This window comes from Ammospiza caudacuta, chromosome Z (assembly GCF_027887145.1).
Source record: "Ammospiza caudacuta isolate bAmmCau1 chromosome Z, bAmmCau1.pri, whole genome shotgun sequence".
Classification (NCBI taxonomy): Eukaryota; Metazoa; Chordata; class Aves; order Passeriformes; family Passerellidae; genus Ammospiza; species Ammospiza caudacuta.
Window position 1 is genome coordinate 76,935,267 of NC_080632.1, and position 8,550 is coordinate 76,943,816.

The window sequence follows — 8,550 nt, forward strand, 5'->3', positions numbered from 1 at the left end:
TTCTTCTGGCTTTTTTGAAAATCTCTGATTTGCACCCTACTTACCTTGCAATTTCAGATTTTGTAGTACAGGGAAATGCACATTTTATGCAGTATAAGGTGAGACACATAGTCATGAATCCAAGTGTCACTGTGGTTACAGAACTGTGACTAGCAGTAGCTTTTTTTCTAGACAGACTTTATGAAAGTTAATAGAAATATTTCAGCCTGGCTATAATGTATTAACCTAGTGATGGCCACAAGTCAGATTGTCATTTTTCAAAGGTTTGTGTCCTTTGGCTAAGGACTTAATTCTTCACTTGAAGTCTCTGGGAGTTCAAAATATGCAGCATGGTAAGGTTAGATTTATTAACCTCTGTGATGGCAATATAACCCCAGTTTTAGGTGCTGATAAAACAAAATCCACTGTTAAAAGTGTGGTGCTAGGGTAACAGACATGGGGATGACTTGCAATGGTGCATGTGTGTGCATGCACACACTCTTACAGTAATGCATGTCGGTGGTGTTGCTGGCCAATGCCAGACATGATGCTTTTAAAGTTTCACAGTTTGCTTCTCTCCTCCTGGGGACCCTTTGAGCAATACAAACCTGGGTAGTTCTTACTCCTCTGGACACAGAAGTGTTGAATCGTGCAGGAGCAGAGGTGTTGTCCTGATCCAGGAAGGATTTGGGCAAGGGTCAGGCTCGGGCTGTGTGTGTGGAGCAGTTCCCTGACAGCCTGGCCTGGTGGGCAGTGCAGCTCCTCACATTCCCAAAAACGTTCTGTAGAATTTGGGCGGGACGAAGCTCCGGGTCAGATTACTCTGTGCACAGAGGTACCTGCATAACATTTTACCCACAGAGGTCAGCAGAAGGAGGCCACCAGGAATTTGGCTTAATGAGAAAGGAGCTGACTGAGTGGATGTGGTGCAGGTTGGAGGAAAATGCCTACAGGAGTTGTCCTTTCCAGTGCTCCTTAGGGAGCTAGTGTGGAGTTAAACCATTTCTGCCTCCATTGTTTTCTTCAGGGAGCTGTTATTTCATTTGAAATGAATAAAAATTGAATAAATTATATTATGAATATTAGTCAGAATAATCATTCTACCCAGGGAAACGCAGTCATTACTGTTTCTCAGCTTAAAACTTTAAGAAAAATACTGTGACAACATGAAGTGTTTAACACAGCAGTGCCACTGCTATTATGACACAACTGTTCTTAAGTAAAGGTGGATTTATGATCTGAACCCAGATGGTCATTAGTCTCAAAACTGAATTGAATACTAACTGCAGAGGTGTATTATCATTATATTATTGTATTAGCCCGAGACACATCAGCTTCAACAGAGTGCTCAGGAAAAAATGTGTATTTGTCACATTCACAGCTTGTTCTAACATTTCAAGGTTTAAAAAGCAAACTATGATGTCATATTTGTTTCAAACTTCAATAAATGGCATTGCATATATTTGATGTCTCTGTTATTTTGTGTTTCCAGTGCAAGAAGATTTGTATAATGGAATTTCCAGGAAAAAGCAAAAACTTTAAAAATATATTTTATATGTCAGAGGTCCCCATCACTGAGTTGTTTTGGTGCTTGATACTCCAGCATAAAAAAGATCATTACAATGGGTGAGAGGAAAAAAGTAGAAGAATACGGTGATAAGTAAAAATATACACTAGAAGGATTCATTACTTCCTATGAAATTTAGGAAATCTTACCACTTCTAGTGGTTAAGCATATATGTCTTCATTTTTTGGCAGCAGATCAGAGTGTCTGTTGTGTCTATTGAGGAGTTGTGTATCATACTACCATGCCCCTTGTCCCCCACCCTGAATCTCCTCAACACTCGAGTTTTGCCAGTCCTGCTGCTCCCCATGCCCAGGAGCTTGGTCAGACCAGCCCTGGTCCTTGACATCTGCCCAGGAGCCGAGTTGGGCTCGGGCAGAGAGCGCCCTCAGCTCTCACTCTGTCCCCAGACCCCACCCCACCTCACAACAACACCCTGTGGAAGTCGCAGGAATTTGCTCCTCCTTGCTTTGGAGCCTCCTGCCCCCAGGGGCAGCACCCTGCACAGGCTGAGCTGATCTGAGGAGGGATGGAAGGTCCCTCTGCTTTGCCAGGTCCCTTTTTGTGTTCTGGAGGAGCCAGGGCTCAGCACAGCCTGGTGAGCAGATCCTGAGGGAGGCTCACAGCCCGCCTTGGCTTGGCCCAGCAGCACTGTCACACAGGGATGTGGGGCTTTGGGGAAGTCCCTGCCCTTTGCCCAGGCCTCTGGCAGCAGGCAGCAGCTTTATTGAGGTGGCCAGCACCCCAAAACCCACTCTCATTTGCGAGTTCATTAACAATGGCTGATTTGCTCTATTATAGAACGGATTATTTATTTAATAGACACAAAGCTAACAGACATAAGACTTAAACCAAACTAATACTACACAGGAATAAGGACAAAAAGAGACTACTAGAAGGTAAATACAGAGTGAGGTTAACCTATCCATGTTACAGGTAGTGAAGAAATAATATAACTTAGGATTCAATGTATCTTACCATCCCATTGTTGGTGAGACACACATGGAGATCCTTTCCCTCAATCCTCAGGGAAGTAACCATGTGTCCAAACTCTGGAGAGGTCTCTCACACTTTCAGAGTGTGTGTGTAGAGGTGAGGGGACAGGGATGTAGACATCCCAAAGGAACTGCCTGTTGGCTGCCCACATCAGCTCGAAGTTAAACCAGCATGGTGACAGATTGAGGTAAGAGAAGGGGATTTCAGGTGGGGTGCTCCAGACAGAGGTACTTGATGCAGCTGAACTGATAGTTTAATTTTGTAGATATAGAAATACGATACGCTGCAGACATAAGAGAGAGAAATTTCAGCCTTGCTGAATGCCCTGTCCTTGTATTCAGAGGATATTCAACTCTTGTCCTTGTATTCATGTATTCTCATGTTCCCTGGAAGAACAGGAGTTGGTGCCAGACATCTCTTGGATTGGCTGATCTGACTGTGTTTCAGAATGGTGATTAATAAGAAACATGGTTTATTGCTGCTGCCCAGAACAGCAGCCTCCCTAGCTCTTATTCCATCATGGAATGTGGGGAGCTCACATGAGGTGAGCTCATTTCTGCCGCCACTTATTTCTACCACAGATTGATCCCAACCTCCTCTTTAGTCTTTGGGGACAAATGGAGATACCTCCAGCACACTCACAGAACAAAACCTGGGACGTGTCAGCCAAGGAGTACAAGTTTCTCCTACAGATGCAGTAAGAATGAAGTAAGAATGAAAACAGCAGTAAAAATGAAAAATAGAGCAAGGAATGAAAAATAATCATAGAACCCTCAGAGAGGACACCCACAGTCTGTAAGCTCTGTCAGGGTTTTTAAAGGATTCTCTGGAAATCAAGGAGCTGCTAAATAACCTGGGCAACACTTGATGCCAACTTGGTATCGCAAACTAATAAGAAAATATCAAGGTTCTTGAAGGCTTTTTTTAATTTACTGTTAGCATTATGAGTCATCAAGTTATCATTTACTAGATAAAAGTTAAAGATTTGGGACAGAGGAAAATATTTTCCTGGTGGGATTGGGTGTTTTGAAAGGCAGTCTTTTGCTTTATCTCTGGAGTTACCTCCATCTCTGCCATGTTAAAAGCAGGTGAGATGGTCTGGATTCAGTGATTCAGTGTCTTTGAGTGGGACATGAGATATCAGAGAATGAATTGTAGAATCACAGAATGGTTTGGGTTGGAAGAAACCTTAAAGATCATCTAGTTTCAACACCCAGCTATGGCCAGGGACATCTTCCACTGGACTGGCCTTGAGCAGTGCCAGGGATGGGGCAGCCACAGCTTCTCTGGGCAACCTGTGCCAGGGCCTCACCCCCCTCACAGGGAAGAATTTCTTCCTAATATCTAATCTAAACCTACCTTTTATCAGTTTGGATTCATTCCCCATTGTCTTGTCACATACTTCTACAAATAATCTCTCTTCATTGTTCTTGTCAGCTCCCTTCAGGTACCAGAAGGCTGTGATTAGGTTGTTGTCCCGTTCTCGGCTGTTTTTGATGGCCTGGAAAGGCTTGGGATAGCCTTGGGGCAGCCCGCGCTCCAAAGGACGAAAGGAGTCTTCAGGTTTTTTCGGTCTTCAGTGTTTATTAATCTTTATCTACAATATCTTCTCTCAGCCCGACCGAGGTCCGCACAGCACGTCAGCCATGAGCACACTGCGTGCCCTCGGGGCGGTCACTTATCTTTATACCCAAAACTACGTAAAAGATATTTACCTATTCTCCCCAATACCTTTCACCCTTATTGACAAGTGCACATCCAGTAAGAACCAATCCCAAAGTGCTACCACCACCACAGAAGATGGACGACAAGAAGAAGAAGAAGAAGGACAGGACACGCCCTAATTCCTCCATCTTGTCTCCCCAGAACCCCTCTGTACCTAGATTCTAAAACCTGTGTTTCACACTATAATTAATCTATCCCTTCATCATTTATCCCCGTGTGATCCTCCCATCCTCATACAGGTGTTGTTTCCTGTGCAGGGTCAAAGTCCAGCCACCAAACACTTCTGGCAACGTTCCAGGACCTCCAAGCCCCCCAAGGGTTGTCTCGGTGACTCTGCACATCAGGACTGCTGTGCTGAGATCCCACAGGTTACCCCAAATCCTTTTCTTTTCCAGCCTGAACAATCCTGATTGTCTCAGCTTTTCCTCATAGCAGAGGTGCTCTATCACTCTAATAATCTTGGTGGCCCCCTGTCGCAGACATTTCTTCACAGAAATCCTTTCTTTCGGATTTCTGTGTCTTCTGGAGGCCAGAGGCCTCTGAAGACAAGGTAAATAATTATTATCAGCTGCTGGGGAATGCAACAGGGGCACCTATTTTGATTGGTGATTGGTTCATGTTCTATGTTTATAATTAAGGGCCAATCACCAGTGCAATCCAGGGGACTGAGTCCTTGAACACAACTTTGTTATAGATTCTTTCTATCTATTCTTAGCCTAGCCTAGCTGCTCTGCAAACCTCTCTCCTTATTCTATTTAGTATAGTTATAATGTATTCTATATAATATATTAATAAATTCAGCCTTCTGATTCAAGAAACAAGATTCACCGTCTCTCTCTCACCAGCAGCGCCCACACAGGCGTGGTAATAGCCCCCTCTGTTCTGGCTCCAGCAGGTCCCTGTGGTTCCTATGCTGGATGCAGTGCTCCCTGGAGCCCAGGGCTGGATGCAGTGCTCCAGGTGGGTCTCAGCAGAGCAGAGCAGAGGGGCAGAATCCCCTCCCTGCCCTGCTGCCCACGGGGCTCTGGGTGCAGCCCAGGACACGTTTGGCTCTCTGGGCTGGGAGTGCCATGGCTGGGCCATGTGCAGCCTCTCACCCCCCAGTCTGGGCAGAGGGCACTGCAGTTTGCTCTGGGGCTGGTGATAAGGAAAGCTCCCACTTGCAACGCTGGCATGGTTGAGTGATGGCAAATGTGGCATTAATGGGAAACTGCCATAAGGAAAACTCCAGGGTGAGGGAAGCTGATCAATGAACTATCAGAGAGGGAATGTTTTATTGCAACCCCATCAGGACTCACTGTGAACAGAAATGCAGTGAACCTTTAAGCTCCCCACATGCTTATTTATACAGATGGCAGTCATGGAGATACTGTGTTTCCTGTTTATTCTCCTATATCTGTTATCTGTTTCATACAATAGCTGAACTAAAGAAGCTTGACATTTAATTACCACTGTGTTCACTTGGAAGTATATTTCCTTGTTGCTTGGCTCTGGAAGTAAAAATATTGTCAGGTTATAACAAATGGGAGCATGAATCAGACTCATAACAAACAGTGCTGGCTGATAAAATCACTGTCCTGTGCTGCAGAGCCTGTCTGAAGGCTAATGAATGGTGGTCTTTTGCAAGTTCTTTTCTATGTGACACTGTCACTCGTCCCAGCCCTCATGGCAGTCATTGCAAGTCACTGGAGTGCCACATGCGCTGCAAGACAAGTGAGATTTTTTGTCCCCTAGCAGCTGTGGGTGTAGAAGTGACTGATTTCACCCATCTGATGAGATGTTCAGCCTGGCTGGTCTCAGCTTCACAGCCCTGTAAAGCTGGAGTTTTGCTGTGCATCTAAGCTGAGGGGAGGCCATGAGCACGCACAGGCTGCAGCATGAGGCAGGAGTTTGCTTTCAGCAGACATCCCTGCTGTCAGCAAGTGCTCCCTGTGTGCCTCCTGGCAGCTCCCTGTGGCTCCTGGGTCATTCATTTCTGTTCATGCCTCTCTTCCAAGTTTGTGTTCAGGCAAGGAGGCAGTGGGGATGCTGCAGCTGCCAGATCCTGCTGTAGTTAACGGGAGCAAGAACATGCTGTGGTAATTATTGTTGTTACATGATCAGCAAACTTCAGATTTTGGCTGAGGCTTCCTGCTGGTCCCCTCTGCCCTCGCACAGGGTGGTCTGGCTGAGCAGGGCACCCCCTTTATGTGGGGGCCCTGCTGGGAGCAGGCAGTGCTGGCTGGTGTCAGGTGCTGGGGCTCTGGATCCGCTGCTGCTCTGCCTTCCCAACACCCACTCGGGCTCAGCACCAGCCTGCTTGACCTGCAGTCACCCTCCAAAGCGGAAATGTGTGTTTCATGCCTTGTTGGACTCATGGTATCCCAGAGAGTAGCGAGATGGGGAGCACAAAAACCTTCTCTACCAAGCTCAACAAATTGTTTGAGCAACCCATATCTCAGGGTTCACTGGCTGCTGTTGTAACATTCCTCTGAGAAGGTAAGAAGTGCCACTAATACATTAGAAACTTTGTTCAGGGAGCTTTTATTCTGGTGCTGTGATTGACATGGCCATGACCTTTATTGGGTCTGAAACTGCAGAAAGGTAACCAAAACTGGAGTTGGAATTTTCCATCCAGTACAGTCCCCCTTACCCTGGGTAAAGAATATGTCTGTGTAACTGGGAAGTAGCAATGGGAACAAACTGTACTAGAACGTTTAGTTTCTGAAAAGTAGAGTACTGTAGTGTTTGAAACCTTTCTTGCATTAATTCAGGTTTCATGAGTAACCATGAACAATGTCAAAACTGATAGTTCCAATATTGCTGAAATTAAACATTCTTTTTGAGAGTGTTGGTCAGTGCTCTTCACAGGACAGAAACTTTGGGGTAGTTTGCCTGCCAGCTGCCACATCCTTGGAGTTCACATTTGGATGAGTGAGTGCCTTCATTGCAGTTCTGTGCAGGATGCTGGAGGGGACCCTCTCCTGCCTTTCCACTTGACAGAATTTTCCAGGATAGAGTGACAATTATGACAGCACAAACAGCATAATGTCAGGACATAGACCATAGATAATCTCTTTGGGATTTTTGTTTAAATATATAATCAATCCACGGAGGAAGAAACTGTTATTCAGAAAAGCTATTTATTTTCTGGTGGCCAGATATGTTGTGCTGGCTTCATACAGGAAATCTGCTGGGCTCAGAGCTGAAAGCTGTTGGTTTCCCTGGATGTATTTTAGTGTCCAACAGCTGTGAGAAACTGGTGCTGAATTGGCCTCACAGTTACCAAGAGTCCCCAGACAGATTTGAAGAGTCTGACTGACTCCCACTGTTTGTGCACACACACATGGGGCTCTTAGGTGCTTGAGCCTGAAGAACTTTCATAGCAAAAGCAATAAAATAAATCTCTGAAGAGAGAACATTGTGTGTCCTCTGTAACAGCCCATGACACCTGTCCCTCCTGAATGAGAGCTGCCTGCTGAGATGAAGATATTCACTACACGAGTGCCAAACCCACTGTAAATTAGAGCTACAAGGGCAACAGGTTTCTTCTCTTTCATTATCTTTATTTATTCAGAGAATGACTGTAAATATTTAGCCCTAGATTAGTGAATTAAGGTTGCTGGTAAGAGGACTGTTGTGTCCTTAACAGAACTTGTTCTGATTAAAGGAAAATTGTGTTCTTAGTCTGAGCTATGTGGAGGTTGTGTGCTGGTGAAAGCAGCACATTTTGCATGCTCGTGAGCTGGGCTACTCAGGTGATGTGTTTCATTCAGGGAGAGAGATGGATTTTGAGAGATGGATTTGGTCTGTTAGATGGATATGCAAGTGGTTGGATAGAAATATCCAGAGGGTGGAGCTCAACACCTTTGAGCCCCAAAGGACATCAGTGACAAGTGGGACACACAGAGGTCCTTACTGGGACCAGTGTTATATCTTCATTAATGACATTCACAAAGGGATTGGGTGTACCCTCAGCAAGTTTGCAGATGACACCAACCTGAGGTGCTTGACACACCTGAAGGACAGGATGCCATCCAGAGGGACCCAGACACACTCAAGGAGTGGCTCATGGGAACATCATGGGGTTTAACAAGGCCAAGTGCTGGTGCTGCCCCTGGGCTGGGACAGCCCCTGGTGCCAGCCCAGGCTGGGCATGAGCAGCCCCAGAGCAGCCGTGCCCAGAAGGGCTTGGGGGTGCTGTGGGTGAGAGGCTGCACATGGCCCAGCCATGGCACTCCCAGCCCAGAGAGCCAAACGTGTCCTGGGCTGCACCCAGAGCCCCGTGGGCAGCAGGGCAGGGAGGG